General features: G+C 47.0%; 1 protein-coding gene and 1 long non-coding RNA gene across 3 annotated transcripts in view; one reads left to right on the forward strand and one right to left on the reverse strand.

Moving 5' to 3' along the window:
• Positions 1 to 325: 325 nt before the first annotated feature.
• On the reverse strand, positions 326 to 5,806 carry LOC119698909. Its single transcript, XR_005256306.1, has 4 exons — positions 3,376 to 5,806; positions 1,382 to 1,416; positions 921 to 1,025; positions 326 to 423 (listed from the first exon to the last, which is right to left on the reverse strand). It is a non-coding gene; the product is annotated as an uncharacterized LOC119698909 (long non-coding RNA).
• Positions 2,510 to 18,362, forward strand: part of EXTL3 (exostosin like glycosyltransferase 3) — a 133,177-nt gene continuing 117,324 nt past the window's right edge. For both annotated transcript variants that reach the window (XM_038131651.1, XM_038131656.1), the window contains exon 1: positions 2,510 to 2,651. The gene's annotated coding sequence lies outside the window, so the exon portion shown is untranslated. The remainder of the gene's footprint in view (positions 2,652 to 18,362) is intronic.

Genomic DNA, 18,362 nt, shown 5'->3' on the forward strand with positions numbered 1-18,362 from the left:
AGAAAGGAAGAAGGAAATGGTCCATGGATCATGCAAATAAATAATGGAGGAGCAGCAGGGCATTTTGGGGAGACAGTTTTGCAGGGAAACTCCAGTGAGCTGGAGATGCAGCCACTTCCCTCTCTTGGATAACAAAGGCTAATCTTTAGGGATTAATAGACATAAACCTCTTAGCTGGCATGCTGGCAGTGCTCATCACTGATGAGCTGATTAAAATCGAGTGGAAAAGATTAAATTTGCCCCCCAAAAGGTACCCCAGGAGTTCCACGGGATGGAGAGGAGATGTTCCTTGCTGGCTTTGCTCTTCTCTGTCCATCTGACCAGACCTGGATGTTCCATGGAAATGTTCCCAGCCTTTGTAATCTCCACAAATTCCATCCCTGTGCTCCACTGGATTATCTGTGCCCAAGCTGCCACCTGGAGCTGGAGGAAACGGTGCCAGGAAAACCAGTTAGAGGCAAAATTTCTCGTGCAGGAGCCCCAGTCCCCATCCTTGGTCACTCCCCAGACACATTAACAATGTTTTGCTTTATTTAAGGTGTTCAGAACAGTCATTGCTGCTCTGGACATGAGACTTGACAAACACACCAGGAAAACATGGGATTTCCTGGGATCTGAGGAATACTTGCAGCCCTCCCCAGAATTTGGCCAAATGTTGATTGGGACCCTGATGTCCACAGAGTCACATCCCTGCCCCTGGGAAGAAACAGGAGCCTGTAGAAGAACATCACAGGAATAGAGGGTGCAGAATGGGGAACCGGGTTGGAAAAGCAGCTTTTTGAGTCAGAACGAGCCACTGGCAGGGTGTGAAATGTCACTTCACATCTGCAGCAGACACAAGGTGGCATCAGAAAGCCAAGTCCTTCCTGTGAGGCTTCTCTTGCCATGGGAAAGGAGATGAGTTCCAGGTGTGCACACACCTGATTGCTGTGCCTCTGGTTTTCCTCACAGTCCCTCGGCAATTCCCCTCTCCTGTCACAGGTGGATCTTTCCCAGGTCTTGTCCGTGACCTGCAGTTGCTTCTCCTGTCAGAAAACAATCCCAGGAATTACATCAGTGGATCTGGATGCAAACTGGGAATGTGGATCAAGGCTTGCGAGGTCTCACTTTCAGAGCGGAATTTGGGCTTTAATCCCATTTTTGGGGTGATCCCACCGTGGCTGGGTGTAGGATCATCATCCCACTGGGACCATCATCCCACTTTTCCTCAGGGTTTGGCTGAGTTGCTGATTTGCCTCCGAGCAGGATCCCAGCGCTGGGCTCAGCAGAGCAGTGCTGACCCAGGGAGGTCAAGCCACAAAGTCTCGTTAATATTTAGGTGATTCTGCATTAATTATCCACCCGAGATGAATTAATTACCCACCTGAGATGAATTAATTACCTTTCCAAGCAGCCTGGGCACCGAGGAGGAGATGCCTGTGGGGAAAAGCAGGGCAGAAAGAGTCAGGAGTGGGGCTGTGACCCAGAGTCCCCAAACCCACCCTGGCCCCACATCCTCCTGCAACACCCTTGGGTAAATCCCATCCATCAATCCATACATTTCCAGTCCATCAATCCTTACATTTCTATAACTACAGACTATCTGTTTGTGTGTCTACCAAGTTCTCACAAGGGGAATGCTCTGAACCTTGCACCTCCAGCCACGAGTTTCACCCCAGAGCTGATGTGCCCCAACATCTGCCCCTTCCTCTCCAAACCAGAGCTTCCCATTTATTTTCTAGAGGTGTTTTGGGTTCTGCCTGGGAATGGGCACAGAGAAGAGAAGGCTCTGGAGAGATTTTAGAGCCTCTTCCAGGACCTAAAGGGGCTCCAGGAGAGCTGGAGAGGGACTTAGGACAAGGGATGGAGGGACAGGACACAGGGAATGGCTGCACACTGCCAGAGGGCAGGGATGGATGGGGTATTGGGAAGGAATGGTATTGGTATTGGAAATCCTATGAGGGTGGAGAGGCCCTGGAATAGAATTCCCAGAGAAGCTGTGGCTGCCTCTGGATGCCTGGAAGTGTCCAAGGCCAGGTTGGATGGGGCTTGGAGAAACCTGGGACAGTGGAAGGTGTCCCTGCCCACGGCAGGGGGGTAGAATAATGTGATATTTAAGGTGCCTTCTAAAGCAAAATATTCTGGGATTCTAAGTTTTTACACATACATAAACATAAATAAATAAACAAATAAACACACACATAAAATATATGCATACCAGATATCCATAAAATTGCATACATATACATACATATTAATATTAATACATATTAATATATATGAATATAAAACATATATATATATATATAATATATATATATATGCATGTATATAACACCAAGTACCCATACATAGCCATATAGCGATGTACATTTATACACACATCCTGTTAAAACCCCAAATCACCCTGCGGGTCCCCCCTCGCCCCTTCCCACCCGAGGGGACCCCACACGCGGGAGGTGCCACCAGAGGGCACCGCGCCCCCATTTTTGGGCGCCGCTTCCCAGAATGCAGCGAGTGGGGCCGGGGGCTCCGCGGGCTCCGCACGCCGGGCTGCGGCCGCAGGGACAGCGCGGAGCTCCGCGGGGCAGCGCGGCCCCTCCGCCAGGTAAGCGCTGCTCCCCGGGACGCTTCGGACCGCAGGATATTATTGAATTTCATTTCATTTTATGGTATGTTATTTTATTGGATTTATTTGCTGTTGGTTTTTTAAAAATTATTTTTAGTTTATTTGTGTAGCTTTTAATTTTTTCCCGTTTATCTAAAAAAAAATTATGTCTTTATTTTATTCTACTTTACAATCACTCCCCGCCCCACAGGAGGGGCGCCCCGGACTCAGCCGGGGAGCAGCACCAGCCCCTCCCGGGATGGGTCCCTCTTGGAGGGGACGCATCCTCCTCCTCCTTTCCCCTCCTTCTCCCGGGATGGCGATGTCCCGAGGGCTGAGCATGGCCCTAGGGCTGGGGGTGTTTGGGGACTGGGGGTTTTTCCAGTGGTTCATGATGAACCCTGGCTGAGCCGCCTTCTTGGAGGGAGGTGTGGGCTTTTATCCAGCTCCCCAAAGTTGGGGGAAACTCTCGCCGGTGGCCCTGGGGTGGCAGCGGCTCCTCTCCCGCTGCGCCGGGATGGTGCAACATAAATTAGGTTTAATGTGACGGCTGCGATGGAACAGCGGGCGGGGGCTGCTCTGCCCCCGGTGAAAGTTGCGTTCGAGTTTGGTAATTTGGGCCATGGGGGAAATCGGAGGCTTTGGAAGGGTTTCTGTGGAGCAAGGAGAAATCCCTGCAGGGAGGGGAGCCGGGAATGGTCAGAGGGGAGGCGAGCGATGCCCGGGAGCAGAGGAATGGTTTGGGCTGCCCTTAAAGAGGCATCTCGGCAGCGCCGGTGTCGTGGTACCTTCACGGTTCAGCTACGGCCGCGTTGACTCCGTGTCTGGGATGAGAAGCAGGAGAGTGGGGGCAGAGCAAAAGGACTTGGAGAAGTCAGGATGCTCCGGTCCCGCTTCCTTGGATCTCGGGGTGCTCAGGACTCGCCATCTCTCTGGAGTTGTGTTTCGAGTTGGTTAAAAACCTGGTTTGCACGAAAGCTCCCAGACAGAGCAGCATTAAAGAATTTTTTCCTGAGCAAGAGAGGGAAGTTGGACCCGAGCTAAAGCAAATAAACTTGTATTTCATCATGCTGGGGCTGGGTTTCTTTGTGTTCCGCTCTGCTCTGGGCAGCCTGGGCTCCCCACAGCCCCGTCCAACCTTCACCTTCAAATGTGCCTCAGCGGCCGAGCAAAGAAACTTCTGCTCTTTCGTGCAAACCTCGCTCCCCGCGGAGCTGCTCTGTCCTGTGCCTCCCTCGGGCTTTTCTCAGCGTGTTTCTCGCCCGGGTTGCTGCAGGAAGGGGCTTTGCAGGGTTTCTGCTCCAGGCTGAGATGCCGCAGACGTGGAAAGTGTGAGCATGGCTGACCTGGCAGGGCTGTGCGTCAGCCGGAGCCCTGCGCTCCGCTCCGCCCGGGGATGTGCCGGCTCCGCGGCCAGCGCTGCTCGGCTCGGGAGGGAAAGATGCTGCAAAGGAGGGGAAATGGGTAATTTTATCCCTGCTAAAAGCAGAAGGTGCTGAGGTGTTTCTCTGCCCATCCCCACTGCTGCAGACCTGGCCAGGTCTGGGCGCTGAAGCCCAGCTGGGTCCCCGTGATCCTGGGAATGTGGCTGTCCAAAGCAGGAGCGGATTTCAGGGGTGGAGGTGCTGGTACACATCATTGTAATGAAACTATAAATGGTCCCAGAGAAACCCTGGGCAAGAGATTTCTCCGTGCTGGGGGAGCCTGTGCAGTCCCAGCAATGCAGGATGGGCACTGTGTGTGTGCAGGAGTGACAAGGAGATGCAGTCCAGTGCCATCAAAGACCAGAGATGGGGAAAATAGGGTATTAGCAGGGAAAAAATAATTAAAAAATCAAATGATATGTTATGCCCTGATGTGCTCTTCCAAAATAAATAAGGGGGGATGCGAGCCTGTTGATCCCATAGCAGTGGCATGGGGGGACCTGTGGCTTCTCTGCTGCCATGCCAGCACAGAATCTATTAGCAGGGAAAAAAAAAAAAAAAATCAAAATCAAATGATACGTTGTGCCCTGATGTGCTCTTCCAAAATAAATAAGGGGGGATGCGAGCCTGCTGATCCCATAGCAATGACCTGGGGGAGCCTGTGGCTTCTCTGCTGCCATGCCAGTGCAGAATCTACTGGTGAGACAGAAAATCACTGTAATTCATTGAATGCATTCCATCCTCTCACAAGAAAACAGATTAAATGTAGGTGCCGATGTCTCAAGTGCCTGTGAAATGCTGTTTTATGGGGAGAGAGGGAAGATTTTGACACATTGCACAGGTTCCACTCATTAGTCATAATATTTCCACAGTGTGCCCCACGTGCACTCACATTTTCAGATAAATGGTTGCATGGGAAGCACATTCAGAGGTGACACAAGGGAATGTGGAGAAACTCAGGTGGGCTTTTCCCCTACAGGACCTTTTGTTGTCCAAAAGGGACCTCCATCTTCAGTCCATTTGTGGCCGCTTTCTTTTTTTCTGATACATTTTTTGCTTCTTTGCACCAGTCTCCCTGCTTTGGAGGGAGGGAGGGAGGATGGAAATGTTGTGATTCCTGTTGAAGAGTTTGACATTTTGTAGCAGATAAAGCCAAATGCAGACAGTTGCTTTGGTTTGGCTCCTTTTTGTCGAGTTTGAGAGAAGGCAGGATGGGATTCAGGCTGGAGGTGGAGAAAGGAGGTGGCACATACATCCCTCATGTCACAGTGGCATCCAGCTCTGGTGTTTTTAGCAGGCATATATCCCTGGGAACAGGCTCTTTCCAACTGGTTTTGTGCCCAGAAACTTGAATCAGTCGTATCCAGCAAAAATATGAAGGTGAGGGAACATCTGCTCCCTTATCAGCAACGTCAGTTTTTGTGGCAGCTGTGATTTGGTCACTGGGGATCCCAAAAAGGATTTTGTGACTGTTGGGTGAGCTGGAACTGAAGGTTCACAACTGCTTCCTTCATTTCTTCTGTTTCCCCGTCTCCCTTGGGAGTGAGGAAAGCGTTTCCAGTCCCATGTCAGCTTTTGTTTTTATTGTATCTATAGTTGGTCTCCGGGTCCTGGAAACAGCTGCCTGGAAATGGTCAAGCAGAAGTTTTGTGGTTCTTGTTGCAGGACCAGGAGAGGTCCTGGGGGTCCTTCAAATGCTCGAGGAGTGGTGGGCACTGGTGGTGGTCAGATGGATGTTGACATCTGCTGACTGCTCCCAGACAGGGATGGCTCTTTCCAGATGTGCCATTTTTTTGTGTTCCTTCCCCAGCCATCCCCTGGACTTTCCAGGGAGGAGGTACTGGGATGTCCAGTTGCAGAAGGAGATGGACCTGCTCTCTGAGCTGTGTGTCACATCCCTGCCCTTTTTGCATTCCCTTGGAAAAATCAGAGCGTTTTCTATGGAATGTGGCCCAGGGATGCTTTTTCCTTCAGAATGAGTCTGAACTTGCCCAGCTCAGCTGCAAAACCCTGAGTTACTTGTGTGGCCCACTCTTTAAAAACAAAGGCACTTAAAAATCTATTATTTTTGCCAAAAATAGCTTTGGTGGCTGTGACTGTCACTGAATCACATTCCTGGTGGTTAAATGATGGCTTTGTTCCTATTAGTTAATAAGGCAATTATTATGATAGGAAATTAACAGGAATTTTTAAAAACTAATTAATTCAATTAATAGGAAATGTTAACGAGCATCTGCCCTTCTCTGGGGCTGCCAGTGGATGATCTCTGTACGAGCCTGTGTCCACTCCAGGTACCAGAGCAGAGGCTTCCCTGGGGAGCTGGGGGACCCAGTTTGGCCATGTGGCTCCACAAGGGGACCATTTGCTGGCCAGCCAAGTGGCTGGCGTGGCAAGGGGAGCATCCAGCTCTCAGCAAGAGCTGGCAGCAAAGCCAGGCTTGCTTTTGACTAATCTGGCTGGGAGGTGGGAGTGTGTCCTGGTGCCAAAGGAGGAGAAACTCTTTATTTCTGAAATATGGCAGAAGGAGGAATTGTGGCCAGTGATGCAGAGGGTCTGGAAGGAGGCAAAAAGGGTGATGACAATCACTCATCAGCCCTGGTGCATCTCCAGTGTGGCCTTAGGAACAGATCCACCTTCAGATGGGATCAAAAATGGTAAAAAATCTGAGGTTCCTGGCTGCCTTGAGTGCCACTGCCCTCATGTGCTGTGTTTCTGTCCCAGACTTCCATTGAGCCCTGGCTCGGGCCTTGGTTTGCCAATCTGAGATTTCTTCCAACCAAAAATCAGAAAACTGAAAATTTCAAACAAAAGCCCAAGCAATTCTTTCTCTTGCTGCTTTCATTTCACAGTTCACCTCCCTTTCTGGCTGTAATTCCTGCTGGGGCTTCTGGCTTCCTAGAGAAAGGGTAAAAAGAAAAAAAAAAAAAAGAAAAAAGAAAGCAGGGATTTAATAATAGATCAAAAATGAGATTACGCAGTAAGTCAGCCATCCCCTTCCCAAAATGCAACCAAAGAAATTGCAAATCACCTTGAAAAAGGAAAGGAAAACAGTGTAGATCAAACCTGATGTTAAGTATGGATGAGGTGTGTATATTTTATTTAATGGCTGCGTGCTGTCCTAGAGCAGCCACCCTCCCCTGAATTTCTGTTTGTGATTCATTAAACAGTAGAGATGAACTGGGATGGGGCAAATTCAGTGGACCTCCAAATGGGAATGCACAAGTTGGCTGCTTGGCACACCTGGAGACAGGCACAGCTGGTGGTGGTGTAGTTGGAGGCAGCTCCCAAAAACCTGGAGGTTTGATGAGAGGCTCCTTGTCCATCCCTGATGACTCTGGACCAGTTCTGACCACATTTGGTGGAGCAGTGGGGTCACTGAGGGAAGGGAACCCAAGGGGCTTTGTGCCAAATGAGTGGGTGCCAGCAGAAGTGCCATGATGGAGGGAAGAGGTGATTATTAGTCATGGATAATTAGTCACCAGCCCGGCTGCCCTGGGAAGCTGGGCAAGCCCCAGCCTGGGCCAGCACTCAGCCAAGGCTTGATGAGACACGACTTCCCTGGAAAGGAGGCTTAGCCCTGGCGCTGGGCATCGAGGCTGTCAACCCCGGGCCTGTTCTTGTTTGCTCTAAGTCCTCTGGCTCTTTCAGCTTTGGGGTTCAGTGGGGCCATTGCCACAGGCCACGTGGGAGGGTGGGAGCTGAGATAGGCCTGGTCTTGGCTGCCTCAGCAGCCTGTGGGGCATGTCTCCTGCTGGATCATCCCAAAGGTCTCCAGAGCCAGCGTGGATGTTGTGTATGCCAAGAGTGCGGCTCCGGTGAGCCGGGCTGGGAGGAGCTGCAAGGGGAAGGCTCTGGAGCACAGTGGCTCCACCAGGACAGCAGAGGACCTTCAGCCTGACCCCCCTGAGGTCATGTTTGATGAGTAAAATATCAAGAGGGACACGAGGCATAGAGAGTCCTCTTCCATGTTATCTTTATCCAACATGGATAACCCATCCTGGGTCATGAAACTCCACACAAGACCATGTTGGAGGGGCTTGAAGCAACCTGGTCTAGTGAAAGGTGTCTCAGTCCATGGCAGGGGGTTGGAATGAGATGAACTTTTAAGTTCTCTTCCAACACAAGCCACTACACGTTTGTATGATTCTATAAAATGCAGCTGTAGATTTTCCTTCTTGCTAAATCACCCACTTTTAAGCACAGAAGGTGCCACAGCCCCTCTCTGTGAGAAGAAGAGGCTGAGGAGCCACATCCATCACAGCTCTGGTGGTGAAGGCGGGGCAAGGAGAGAAGAGGAACAGCAATCCCATGCTGGGTCTGGCACACGGGGCTGTGAATGTTCACCAAGAGTTGCCAGAGCACCAGACGAGGCAGAAGTTGCTGGAAATCACCACTCCCATGTGTGACTAGTGTCCTCTAAGGTGTTCATTTATCTTCCTTGTCACCTTCTTGGTCTCAACTTTCTACTTGTAGAGTTGGAGAAGAATCTGTTTCATCACCTGCTGGGCTGCTGCTCTTCTTGTTTATTCCCCAGAAGGAAAAAAATTAGATGTGCCAGAGCTGAAACTTTAAATAAATCCAGACTTTGAAAACAACCACTTGGAGGTAGAATGAGCCTCAACAAGAAAATATTTGTCTTCCACCTTTTTCTGAGGCTGGCTGGGATGAAAATGCAGGGAGAAGACAGGGCAAGGTTTACTTTCTTTTAATTTCAAATACATTCCGAAAACAGAGCAGTTGGAATTCCCTTTTTTTCCTTAAAGTTGCTTTGCCAAGTTTGGGTGGAGAAAACCAGCTGAAAGCCTTGCCTTGGTGGATGCGGGATGGAGGCAGGAACACATTTATTTTCTTTATTTACCTATTTTTACCAGTGAGGCCCTAAGGCAAACAGCAAAGCTGTGGCATGCAGGCAACAGGAGCACTTTTCCCTCCCAATCCCTTTTCCCAGCACCAACAAGATCAGCACTGAAGATACACAATTGAGTCAGCAATGCAGATGCCATCAAATGCCTGCTTTATTCCAGAGCATGAATCAGAGCAGTGTCAGAGCCTCATATCCTGCATCTCTTGATAAGACTGCAGTTACCTCAGAGGGAACAAAACACAATGGGTGAAATCCCATTATCCTTCCTCTTGCAAGCACCTATAACTCACTGGGACCAGCAGTGCTTATTTTAATGCAACTTCTGCTGCAGCACATGCAGACTGCTTTTTTTTTTAATATATTTTTTAAAATCCCACATCCTGGAGCAAGAAGATGTTGTGTGTTTATTATCTGTTTGTATTACATGTGCCCAGCATGGCTGTATGTACATGCATATCTATATGAATATATAAATATGAGTATTTTCTGGAGCACGAGCTGTCTGTGTTAAGCCCTGTTAGACCAGTAAGAGCAGTGTGTGCCACCAGTACAGCTGCTGGTTGCTCACTCTACGTGCTTTTCCAATGTATGGTATCCTCGGAGAAAAAATGGATTAACTTCATTTGACTCTCCAACCATGCTTTTTACCTCCAAAACCATCTTAATATCAAGGCTTAAAATCTTTCCCTTTCAGTTTGCTGTGGGAATCACATGAAGAAGTGAAACTCTTTGTGCCCAGAAGTTCTCTGCTTCTCTCTCCCTTGCAGGACTTTTCCATGCCCAGCTCTGTGACAGGCCAGCTCAGTGACAGAGTTTCCTGCTATTGTTCCACGGGGACAGCTTCTGGCTCCCTCCACAAGGGTTACATGTGGCCACTGGCTTTTGCATCAGTTGCCTCTTTTCTCCTGATCCCAGGGCATCAGCTGTGTTCTGTTCCTGCTGCAGTCCCCGTCCTGCACCTGGTCTGAAAAGCCTCAGTGGGATGAAGGAGGCCTGCGGCACTGCAGTTTATATCCCCTAAACACAGACACAACAGTGAAATTTTGCTAAAATCTGTCTGTATTGCCCCCAAGGGACATGTGGAGCTGTTTAGAAGACATTTATGCCTCTGTGGTGGTGGTGGAGGCAGAGAAGGATAATTTTCACCTCAGATTCCTCTTTTGAGGGGCTTGTTTGTTCCTTGGCGTTTTTCTGTACCAGAGACTACAGAAGTTGAGGGGATAAAAGCACTTCTGTGGTTTCCCATCTGTAGATTTGAGGGAAAATTAGTTCAAATCCACCACCTTGAGCTACATCATAAATCTCACTGCAGAAATACGAAGCCTAGACATTAATAATTAGGAGCTTGCACAATAAAGGACTGGAATATTTCACAAACGACACACCATCTTTCGATCCAGCTGATGCTGTGCAGAGATCTGTGTGAAAGTTCTGTGCAGCCAAGGTGCAGAAGTTTTTGCTCCTATTTTTGCCTCATGAAGAAGAAGAAGATGGGAAGGAAAAATCAAGTTGCATCCCCAAACTGCTCACTAAAGCTCAAGTATGGGAGTTTTCATGTTTCTCCCTATTAGAAAGTGTTTGTATGTGCTGAAAGAAAATTATGCCAATTAATAGTTATCCTTTCCCAGCTTCCCACGTCTTGAAATCACTCCAGTTCAGCCAAGCTGCTTCCTATCAAACTTCACACAAAAAAAAGAAAGACTCTGCTGGGCTGTGACTGAACATGAGCAACGGTACTCCCCAGGGGTTTGTGTCCCTGAGGTTTGAGGGCTGCAGGAAAAGGGCTGCGGGCCGTGAGATGACAAATGGAACTCCACAGTTGCTCGTTCATGCTCCAGCAAAGCTTTGCTTTGGGTTGTAGATATTTCCCAGCCACGAGGCTGAAATCTCAGCAGCTCTTATGTGAATATTCTTCACCTTTTTTTGTTAATGCAGTTTGAAGTAATTGGAGGGCTGGTGATATTTTGAGCAATTTATCCACCTGGGAAATGATGACCTTGGATTTATTCAATCAAATATTATCAAGATTAAGAGTGCAAATAGCTGAGCTTGTCAGTCACAAGGAATTGTGTTGCAGCCTGGGTTCAAATCCATCACCTGAAACCAGGAGACTCTGGCAGGATATTCTTCATTCATCAGCAAGAGGCATCACAGCAAGATCATTTCACTGTAATTCATCAATTTATCAGGCTACTCAATTAAGTGGGGGCTGGAGAGAGGATAAAGGGAATGATTCTGTCTGTTGTAATGAATCTTTGACCACCTGAGGACTTTTCTTGCTCCTTGCTCTTTCGTGTTTCTTGTTGCCTTGAAGGCCTTGTTAAAAGGAAAACATAATCACAACAGTGGTGCAGAGAGGCTTAAAGAATTAAAAGGATTGATGAGTTAGAGCTTTTGCTCTGCCTGGGTTGTCACTGACCTGAGCCTGACAACCAACATCTGAAGAAACCCTGGAGGATCTTGGGTGGACTTATGGAAGAAAATGACTGAAGTGAAACTGTGGAGTAAAGGGATGGACCTTCAGGTCCATCTCAGCTCTGTTCTTCCTGTGTCTGTGCTGCAACCCCAAGCTTGTTGGTGAAGGATTTGGGAGTGTGCTGCAACCTCTGACTGCTGAGGGTCCTGGTTGGCATCAGCTGCCCTGGGACATTGCCAGTGTCATTCTGCTGCTGGCTGATGCCAAGAAGCTGGGCTGGGGCGTTTCCTTATCAGTGTGGTATTTTAGACATTTGGCTGATCCCAAGTTCATCCAAATGCTGAGTTTTCTGCGTGGTTACACCTAAATCTCTAGGTTGTTTCACTGCTTGGGATCTCTGCTCAGATCCGTTGAAGGATCCGTGGGTTTCGGGCTGTAAAATCCCCCCGGCTAGTTTGGGATTTAGACCAGCACGGATACTACACAGACGAAGCAAAAGACAGAAAGCGCTCTTTCTCCACGTGGTTCTGATGTCCTGTTTTATTAGCTGGAAAGGGACATCTGCATCGGAGACCATCCTGGTGAAAAAAGAGACCGAATTCCAATCCCAAGGGACATTTATACTCGCGGAATGGGAGGCGGGGACGGAGGGCTGCAGCCGATGGGATACCAGTGAGGAGGGGCAAAGGGAGGGACTACAAGGGACAGATCACCTTATGGAAGGGATACAAAGGGAAGAACAAACCACCTGAGGGAAAGGGGAACCGTTCATGTAACATAACACCCAGTGCAGAACATCTAATAACTATTTAGTGCATCACGACAATCCGTGACACAAAACCCAACATCTTTGTTGTTTTCTTACAAAATGAGCCCAGTCTCACCCAATCACCCCGTATGTTTGCGCCACCCCAACAACTTCTGAACCTGGGCAAGCCTGGCAAAGAGACACTGGGCTGAAGGGAAATGAAGGTTGTGTAAGTTCATGAAAAACAGGCAGCGAGGCATGAGGGATAGCTCAGGTACTCGCAGAGCCTCAGGGTGGGGTGGAGCTCCAGCTGCGTGAGCGGATTCCAGTCCCCACAAGGGAGGGAGGGAGGGAGATCTTCCAGCTGTTCATGGGATCCACCAACGGGAGCCAGAGCGGGGGGCCCTTCGCTGCCCTGGCACACCTCAGGCCCGTGGATGCCCATCTCACTTTGCAATAAAACTGGTTTTCCGTTTAAATGCAGCGGCAGTTTGGGCAAAAGTAGCCCGGAGTGAGGTGTAGCTGCTCGTCTGCTTTCTGCAGAAACACAGCAAAAGGCTTGAGCAAGTCCAAGTGCTCCAGATCAGGAAAGCATTTCCTCCTACCTGGGTTTCTCACGTGTCCTGTTGTTTTCTTTCAACAAATGCAAGAGAAAGGGAGAATTCATTTGAATTTAATGCTAAAATACCTCCAAAAAGATGAAGCAAAAGGAACTGTTAGAAAGAAGGATAGGTGGAGATTAAAACCACTTTCTTTCTCTCGTTGTCCCTTGCACACTCATTATACATATACATAGCCTGATCTTGTGCTATACACGAAAAGAAATCGTAAAGGAGACAATACAAATCAGGATGAAAGGGGAAAAAAAAGAGCCTGAGTCAGGTCTGCTCTGCTTATCTGAACAGGGGAGCCTGCCTGGTGCTCCTGACAGATTTTTTCAGGGAAGATAATGCATTGGGTTGATGACAGTTTATGAGATAGACTTCGAGGGGTATGAAAATTGCTGGTAGGTACTTGAATGGCTCTGACTGCACGGAGTGAATTGGAGTCGAGTCGCAACAATTTCCCTAAAGCTGTGCAGATTAACATAAAAATACCAAGGAAGCCCAATCTTTGAATTTTTATCTGCTTCAGCTCGAGAGAGTCAAATAGGGGCATTACAGAAGTGCCATCCATTTGAATCGATTGTCACTGCAGCTTTTGTGGAAAGGCTGCATCTGGGCTTATTGATAAGGCTGTTGAGGTGCTTAGAAACACAAGTGTTTTGGGTTTGTTTTCCCTTTAGTAACTTATTCTTGTTTCTGGCATTTTGTAAAGATATTTTTTAGTTCTGGTGTCCTCTGGAGATCTCCGCTGAGCTGAGCATTGGTAACAGAGATGCTCTGTGCCATCTTTTCTCCAAGAGTTTGCCATAAACCTGAATCTGTTTCAAAGCCTTCTTGTAAATTTTAACGCAATTTTATTTGCTAGAGGAAAAACTGAGGTGAAGAAGAGAATCTAAGAATTGTGATTTACTAACCTTTTAGTGAGGAGGCTTAGCTAGGTGCTTTTCTTTCTTGGTTAAACTATATCAGCTGAAATGGAAATTTAGTGCCCAAAACCTCCTGTTGATCTCTATCGTAGCATCACTTCACCCATTTTACTTCTTCTGCTGCTCTGCTGCTCCCTGCTTGCACCGAGAAGATACAAAATCAGCCTCACACACATTACAGAAGTAACTTCATATGCAGAGTTTCAGGTTTGGGGACAAGTGTTTTAGGTTGTAGATGTGTCCTGCTGTCGAAGAAACACGAGGCAAATTCAGCCTACTGAGGGGGTTGTGTCACTGAGAGCCTCGTGCTCCTCTGGTTTAAAAAATTGCTTTTTAGGAGCTGTGGCCAATGACTTCACCGTTTTGCCTTTGTTCTCATCTTTAGAAACAGTTCCTGCACCTAAGGAGGTGGTTGTGAGAATTAGTCATTGGGTTTAGAGCTCTTTGAAGGCTGCAAGTGGTAGATTACAGCTCAATGTTTATTAATGCCATGGCTTAATATGATGAGAATGTTTCAGAGCCCAGCTGGTTGCAGTGGGCTTTACTTCACTGATCTCCCCCAGCTGTGCCAGCTGTGCCAGCTGTGCCCCCCCATTACCTGGCCGATCACACCTGATCCACGCAGCAGGGAGCCTTCCCTCTCCACACTCCCCCAGCAGGTTCTGCTTCCCCTGGCATCCTGCCACAGCACACGCCAAGTTTAAATCTGGTTCTGTGTTTTTGGCTTCGTTCCTTCAAAATGTTTTCAATTTTCTTGGCTTCAACCGATCCCAGTGGCATCTTTTTATGATGCACTTTATTCTACTGCTTCAAGTGCAATAACACTCCTAAAGTTCAGTCTATTTTTAATTACCCCAAAAAAAAAAAAAAAAAAAGGCAAAGCATATAATTGTTCTGTCACTGGTAGTGGGAGAAAGGGAGGATTTTTCTTCATCTTTAAATTTGATTGAATTTAAATCTCAATGTACGTAGTGGTTTTTGCTGTAATTGGAAGGGCAAATGGTTGTTTGCTCTTGCACTCTTGGGAGCCAATAGTGGTATTGATTAAACAAAAGCAGTGCCATGTGTTGGAGGATCTCAGAGTGCTTCAGGACTGGTGAATGAAGATTTGGACAATGCGATCTCTTCCTCTGCTTTCCTCTCGGATGAGGAAGCTGAAGAAACTTTGTAAGGCTGACACTGAGGTAATGCATGCTGGGCCAGCTCCTGATCTGTGGCAGCGCACGTGCAGAGCTGGATCAAATCCTCCCCACAGCAGCTGGAAGAGTGATTCCCATATTTATTCTCCACTTTGCCCCTCTCCCTGAGCTCTGTTTGACTGCACTTGCGCCAGGAAAACTTCCTTGCCTGTGGCTGGTGGGATTTCAGACTGCTGTGGAGGTGTCAGCCCATGAGTTTCTGCAGTTCCTGTGCATGCATGGATTTATGGGGAGGGAAAAAAGGGATGGGAGGAGGACAGTGGCTGTGTTTGGGTTGTGTGAGTGTCCTCTCCTTGACAGGTAGGTTAAAGAAAATGTTTAGCCAAGTGGTTTTTGCCACTTTTCATTTTACTTGCGCATCAGCTCTTCCTTTGCATGAGAATAGAAATTAATTTTGTTTCAAGTTTTGGAAACCTGAAGACATGCTGAGTAAGTAGAAGTTTGTTCTATTTATAGGTTGCAGACTTTCTTTGTTCAATAAACCAGTTTGTTTTAATTTAAACCAGGTATTCAGCATATTTAGCCTAATTTTATTTAACTACAAGTCCGACATATCTTTTTCATTGTTTTTTAAATTTGTGACATAAACCTGAAGTACAATGAAAAAGTCAGCCTAGTCATTAAGAAACTTCATTTACCATTTTTAACTTCAAATGTGTTGACTTGCATAGTTTCTTAATTTTTACAGATGCCCAAGTGTAAAAATAGGACAGCTTTGCAGTTTAGGCAAAGGCCTGATTTATGAAGAAATATGCCTTTGTTGTTCTCCACAAGCAAAAAGCAGCCTTTCATTAAAGAAAAAAAAAACCCCCAAAAAATGCAAAGCAAGAGAGTTTAAATCAATCAGAACTGAAGTATTTTGCTCCTGTTTTGCATCAATAAATCCTGTATTAAAGGCAGAAAAGGCAGGATGGTTGAAGAAGGATTGGCAGGCAAGTTAACAGCAGTGTTCCTCATGGACTGGTCTCAAGCCTGGTGTTAATCAAGGTATTGACTAATGATAGAGCAGAAATTAATGGGATTTGGAGGTGTCATCAAAAGAAGAAAAACAAGAGATCTCAGGAGAAGAATGACTGACTTTGGGACCATTTGTCTGTAAGCAAATGTGAGTTCTTGTAATGCAAACTCTGAAAGAAAGCTGGGGGTTCTGTGTGGGAATTGGGATGTATTAATCAACCATAGGATAATTCTGATGTCCTGATGATAAAGATATGTCCGGGATCACATTTGTCAGCTGAATTATTCCCACTGGTGACAAAGAAATGCGAATGCCACTGCAACAGGTTTTAGTGAGGCATGGCTTAAAACGCATTCTGCATTCCTTGTCCATAAGAGAAAGATTGATTCCAGCTGGAAAAGGTGCAGCGGAGGGCATCTGCTAGAAATGATCTGGAGAACAGGGAATCTGGCTCCCCAAATGATTAAAGGAACCTGGATGGTGACGTAGTGACAAAAAAAAAGGCAGAGAAAAATTAGATTCTTTCTCTATAAATACACTGGTGTAGATACCAGAGAGGGAGAAGAGTTATTTAAGTGAAATGACAATTCTGGCACAAGAACAAAAGGCTCTGAAAAAGTTTAGGCTGGAAAAGAGCAGAACAGCTTCAAACCAAGGGAGGTGCTTGAAGAGCCTTCTAATGGGAATTGTGTAAAGGGCTAAAAACCTGATTGCTGTGAAGATGGAGCCTGATAAATGTATTAATGGGATTATGCAATGTGGTTGGCTTCAGTATTAAGGGATCAGACTCTGGATTTCCGGTCCTGCGCTTTTGCAAATACACTTAAGAATCCTGCAGGTATGGAAAAAACCCATGGAAGGCTTACATTTTAAGAAATATTTTCATTCTGATTCAGCTTGCAATGGATTTTGCTGTTTCAAATGCCCCAATAACTGAATTGGGTGAACTGTGGAAAGGAGGAAGTACCTCCTGAGCTGGGAAAAATCAGCAGCTGCCACCTGCTTCCTTATTTTAGCGGTCGGCTTTGGCGGCAGGCCTGTGCTGCTTAGATATCTATTTTTTAAAATTTAAAGCCTTTTGTAGTAAAGTTAGGCCTTGAAATAGATTGTGCTCAAAACGCTGACAATTATTTATTGTTATTTATCATTGTAGGGTGCTTTTTAAAAAACCTGCAGCACTTAAGGCACACGAGTGTTTATTATCGATCCCGGTGTTCTCGTTATCGATTCCCTTTTTCCCCATTTACAAATAGTCCCCAGATTTCTGGTTGCTTTACTAAAATCCCAGTAAATAAGACCGAGTGCCTTTTTTGTCAGGAGGCCAGGTTATTTTATCAAAGACAGGTGCCAGGCTATTTTAGCACGGTGTAACTTAGATTTCGTGGGCACTTTGTGCTTGGGATTTCCACGCTTTTTATGTTCTGATTCAACCTCAGTTCTCCAGCCTTTCTGCCACCCCATCCTCTGTCCTTAGGGATGTTCTGCCTGGAGGCCTCCGTGGTTCCAGAGGGACACTGGAAATATGGGATGTCTGTAGTTACAGGGGAACTTTAGATGCACTTTCAGATGTGGTTGTGGGATGTCAGAGCTCACCATCCCTTCACCCCTATGCTCTCTTCACTCAGCAGCAGCATCTCTATTCAGCCTGGGGGCTTGACCCTGACTATCTCCCATCTCCAGCGTGTTCTCCTCACTTCCCACATGTGCTTCTTATTCACTTTCTCCATTCAGGATGTAAATGGCAGACGGTTTTTCTTTTTTGGTTTCAAGGTCTCCTCATCGGAGCCTTTCAGCCATTCAGCCTCTCAAACTAGTTCGCTTAATTACCTCAACTTTTTGAAACTGAAAACCTCGCAGACCTGCTTTTATTTTGCTTAAACTGAGTCAATTTGTGGAAAACAGGCTTGAATTGAGTGATCACAAGTGGCTTTTATTACAGCATCCTCACTATTTGCCAAAAGCCTCCCTCAGAATCACCTCTCGTTTGCTTAGTGCCTGTTTTGTTCTGAGGTCTGTTGGCTTTTACATCCTGGACTTACAGGGCCCCACTGTTGGTATTTGTTCTTCCTTCTGTATCTGGAATTTAAGACTCCCTTATCAGCCAGTTCCTCGGAGTATTTCTTTTTCTCTCTAGCCATTTTTAAAAGCTCTCTGCACACATCCAAACACGACGGTGGGGTCTCCAGTGGACCTCGAGCACAATCCCAGCAGACAGCCTTTTACAGCCTTTTCCCAAAGTGACTCTAATCCAGAACGATTGTTTTATGCCTGCTATCGCTTTGGATTTTTAGCAAACACAGATGATTCACTCAGCTCACAGAAAGAACCGTGGAACAATGTCCCAAAAGATTATTTAAATGGAGTTTTGGGAGTGGATTTGGGGTGACCATGGGTAGTGTGGAGGCTGAAGGTCTGACTTTGGTGGGGGGCTTTGAGGGTGGGTGTTTTCCCCAGCCACCTGCAGAAGTGTTCCCCAGCTGCCTTTACTACAGCACGATGATAATTTCTAACAGATTGTTTTCCTGACAAGGAAGAATTATCCCTGGTTTACATTTTGGGAGCTGGACCCGGGGAGAAATGGAACAGCTGGTTTGAACACACAGGTTTGTGTGAGCAGAGTCTGTGCTCCCCCAGT

This window comes from Motacilla alba, chromosome 3 (assembly GCF_015832195.1).
Source record: "Motacilla alba alba isolate MOTALB_02 chromosome 3, Motacilla_alba_V1.0_pri, whole genome shotgun sequence".
In the NCBI taxonomy this organism is placed as follows: Eukaryota; Metazoa; Chordata; class Aves; order Passeriformes; family Motacillidae; genus Motacilla; species Motacilla alba.